This window comes from Kogia breviceps, chromosome 11 (assembly GCF_026419965.1).
Source record: "Kogia breviceps isolate mKogBre1 chromosome 11, mKogBre1 haplotype 1, whole genome shotgun sequence".
In the NCBI taxonomy this organism is placed as follows: Eukaryota; Metazoa; Chordata; class Mammalia; order Artiodactyla; family Physeteridae; genus Kogia; species Kogia breviceps.
This window is the reverse complement of record NC_081320.1, coordinates 64,110,523-64,115,020: the sequence shown is the minus strand read 5'-3', so window position 1 is coordinate 64,115,020 and position 4,498 is coordinate 64,110,523. Positions and strand designations below refer to the sequence as shown.

The following is a 4,498-nucleotide window of genomic DNA, read 5'->3' as shown; positions in this document are numbered from 1 at the left end:
TATTGATAGTGCCACGATAATTTTCCTCTTTCTGAAGTCAGCTTTGTCTGAAACTAATACAGCTACTCCAGTTTTCTTTAGATTAGTGTCACCATAGTATATCTTTCTCTACTCCTTTACTTTCAATCTGTATGTGCCTTTACAATTAAAGTGGGCTTCTTAGAGACAACATGGCTTTTATATACCCTCTCAGTCTGTCTTTTAATTGGTGTATTTAGATCATTCATATTTAAAATGATTATTGATATAATTGGATTAATATCTACCATATTTGCAACTGTTTTCTAGTCATTGCACTTGTCCCTTGTTTCTTGTCTTCCCCTTTTTTTCTGCCTTCTCTGTTTGTTTTTTTTTTTTCTAGTTAGACAATGATTTTATTGCTTGAGTACATGGACAAATTTATGCAACCAGGGCAGAGGCTGTGGATAACTAGTATTTCCAAATTGGGAGGAGCGTGAGGGGAGGACTGGTTTGGTCTTACAGTATTGAGCCAACCTGTGAATGAAGCTCTTAATCAGAATCAGAAGGAATTTAGCATCTTTATCCTTTCTGTTTCTCTGAAGATGCTTCCAAACAGCAACAACTTTCTTAATTAAATGCTAGAGGTACTCAGGACTATCAGGAGGAAGTCCTTTGGACTTAAGAATTCTCAAGATTTTATTGCCTGTCATAAAACAACACCATGTGAGACTCTCAGGATCACCCTGAGGCAGGCCCTTCTTGGCCAGTTGGTAGATCTGCTCTTTCTTGTTGTCAGAAGTTAACTTCAGCCAGGTGGGATTGCTGCGGTGGTAGGCCAGAGCTGACTGGGACAGGCCCTTCCCAGGGGCCTGCATGCAACCACGAGGGCAGCCAAAAAGAAAGCAAGGGTGGGAGTGCAGGAAGCCACCCTGCACACAGGAAGTGACCTCACACAGTCCTGCTTCTTCCCATTCTGCCTTCTCTGTTTTTAATTGAGCATTTTATATTATTCCATTTTCTCTTAGCACATTAATTATACTTCTTTAAAATTTTTAAAAATGTTTGCCCTAGGGTTTGCAATACACATTTACAACCAATTTAAGTCTACTTTATTTTTTAAATTTTTTTAAAAGGATTTTATTTATTTATTTATTTATTTAGCTGTGTTGGGTCTTGGTTGCTGTGTGCAGGCTTTCTCTAGTTGCGGTGAGAGGGGGCTACTCTTCCTTGTGGTGCGCGGGCTTCTCATTGCAGTGGCTTCTCTTATTGCGGAGCACGGGTTCTAAGCGTGCGGACTTCAGTAGTTGTGGCACATGGGCTCAGTAGTTGTGGCTCACGGGCTCTAGAGAGCAGGCTCAGTAGCTGAGGTGCATGGGCTTAGTTGCTCCACGGCATGTGGGATCTTCCCGGACCAAGGCTCAAACCCGTGTTCCCTGCACTGGCAGGTGGATTCTTAACAACTGTGCCACCTGGGAAGTCCTTAAGTCTATTTTAAAATAACATTGTACTGCTTCATAGGTAGGACAGGTACCTTATAACAGAGTATTCCCAATTTTTCCCTCTTGTCCCTTATAATATTGCTGTCATTCATTTCACTTATTCATAAGCTATAATCAACCAATACATTATTACTATTGCTATTTTTGAACAAGCAGTTATCTATTAGATCAATTAAGAATAACAAAAATATAAGATTTTATTTTACTTTCATTGATTTCTTCTCTAATATTCTTCTTTCTTCAAATGTAGATCTGAGTTTCTGATCTATATATTCTATAGTTCTGTATATATGATCTATATATTCTTCTCTCTGAAGAGCTTCTTTTAACATTCCTTGAAAGGGCAAGATGACTGGTGATAAATTCCCTTGCTTTTCTTTGTCTGAAAAAGTCTTTATTTCTCCTTCACTTTTTAAAAACATTAATTAATTAATTAATTAATTTTTATTATTTTTTTATTGGGGTACAGTTGTTTTACAATGTTGTGTTAGTTTCTACTTCTTCACTTTTGAAGGATAATTTCACTGGATACAGTATTCTAGTTTGGTGGCTTTTGTTTTTGGTTCAACACTTTAAATATTTCACTCTATTCTCTTCTCACTTGCGTGGTTTTTAAGGAGAAGTCTGATGTAATTCTTATCTTTGTTTCCTATAATTAAGGTGATGTTTTCCTCTGGCTTCTTTCAGGACTTTTTCTTCTAAAGGCAAGTATCAGATAGACTTGTCTTAACCAAAATAAAAAAATTTTATGATCAAGAAAGACAAAGCAAAGTGAATGCCACAATGATAAAGACAAAGGACAGGGGTCTGGCAGAATGGAAGGCCACAGGGTAGGGAAGGTGCCAGGAAGCTTCCAGGACACTGGGAATTGCTGTGTTGGGGCTGGGTGGGACCACAAGGCACTATGGCCTAGCCTGCTCTGGTAATCATAACATTTGATGATGTGGCCTCATATTTTTTGGAGCAAGAGTGAGAGATCTTGGAGACTTAGCAGAAGGAAATATATCAGCAAGTAATGAAGATCCATTACGAGACTCTGATTCTCTGGGTTATGTTTTTCCCAAGCCAGATTTGATCACTTGGTTGGAATAAGGGAGAATGTCATTAATCAGAGACCAGGGGGGAGAAAGAAAGACAAAGGACAAACTGGAAAAATACTTTCACTGGTGGGCAAAGGGTTAATAGTCTTAATATATAAAGAGCTCTTACTGATAAATAAGATAAAGCTAAATGTTGTGAAAGAAAAATAAACAAAGAACAGGAAAAGGAAACTCATAAAAAGAAGAAGTTAAAATGGCAAATAAACATAAGTAACAAAAAAACTTTGGTAACTGAAAATGAAATTAATTCAAAAAGGAGACATATTTTTAACCTTTCAGGATTAGCAAAGATTTGAAAATGTTTGTTGCATATGGAGAAAGGGTACTGTCATAATTGATTGATGGCATGTACATTGTTACATTTCTGGAGGGTAATTTAGCAAATTTTATTAAATTCCTCCAAAACATCAACTTCTTTTGATTCAACAATTTTACTTCCAGGAATTTTTCCTCAGGAAATAGTTAAACAAATATACAAAGATGTATGTATAAAGCTGTTTATCATGGTAGTGTTTATAATAGTAAAAAATTGGCAACAGCCTGACTGTTCAAAAAGTGTTCTTTAAAGTTGATTTTAAAAATAAAAGAATGAGAAATCAGAGACAAGAGGGAAAAAAATAGTTTGAAATAAGCAAACAATCCTTATAATAAAGACTTGTCTTCGAAAGTAGCAGCTCCCTTCACAGATAAAGAATGGAAGGGGCAGAGTACAATGTGACATCCTGTATATATGACACCCTTACCTCTCTGAAGACCCAGAAGTTTGCACTCCTGACAAAATGGGGCCTAGTTCCTTGGTTCCACAAACACACATTACCCTCTCCCTTTCTTTACATAACATTACCTATTGTTCCCTTTGATGACTGGAAATGTAGCTCCTCCATTCAAAAACATCTAGTTGAGACAGTGGGAGAATGTCTCCAGGTGCATCAGTCTGACCCTGGGAAAACTGGTAACAGCAGAATGTTGCTTCTCTGGGAAAGGGAGCTGGGCAAGGGAAATCAGATAGTAGAGTAGGTACTCAATAAATCCGGGGATGCAGCCAAGGCAGCCAGGATTAGACCTCAGTATGCCAGAGTTCTGTCTTGTCCCCCTTTAGTGGAACTGACTACCTACAGAAACAGGGAATAGAAATTCAGGGCAAAGCCTATCCACCTGGAATTTTCTCATATCACTTCTCATTTTGTACTGACTCCACTACTCATGGCTGTCACATTCCCAAATCCTCTGACCTTCAATTATCTCCAGACTTTGGCTCCTAGGCCTCACATCAGGTGCCTGTGGCTATGAAGAACCTTTTCAGATAAGCCACTCCAGCCTGGCTGGACCACTTGGCCTCCTGGCACTCCCTCCACAGCATTAACCAGGGAAACTACAATGTGCCACTCCCATGTTTCTCCCCAGTGTTTGTGGGTCCACATACCCCATCTCAACCTCTCTTCCACCTCAGGATAGAGGGATCAGAAACAAAGGGATACATTTACTAGGTCAAAGAATGTTAGACTTAGAAGGGATAGTGTTCATCATTTAGCAAAATCAACCTTATTTAAAGTGAAATAGGGCTTCCCTGGTGGCGCACTGGTTGAGAGTCCGCCTGCCGATGCAGGGGACACGGGTTCGTGCCCTGGTCCGGGAAGATCCCACATGCCGCGGAGCGGTTGGGCCCGTGAGCCATGGCCGCTGAGCCTGCGCGTCCGGAGCCTGTGCTCCTCAGTGGGAGAGGCCACAGCAGTGAGAGGCCCGCGTACTGCAAAAAAATGAACTAAAATAATAAAATAAAGTGAAATGACTTGCTTACAATCACACAGCTAATTCCAATGTAATATGGTACCTGGGTGCCAGGGTGTTCCTTTTAATTTTAATTTATTAAAAAATTTTAAAGCAATTCCTAATATTCCATAGGAAAGATGACATTCTATTTGATCTATAAGTATACCC

At 39.3% G+C, this 4,498-nt stretch overlaps 1 pseudogene; it reads right to left on the bottom strand.

Annotated features, from left to right (window-relative positions):
* Window positions 1–399: 399 nt before the first annotated feature.
* LOC131765202 (small ribosomal subunit protein uS15-like) lies at window positions 400–836 on the bottom strand (annotated as a pseudogene).
* Between the last annotated feature and the right edge of the window lie 3,662 nt (window positions 837–4,498).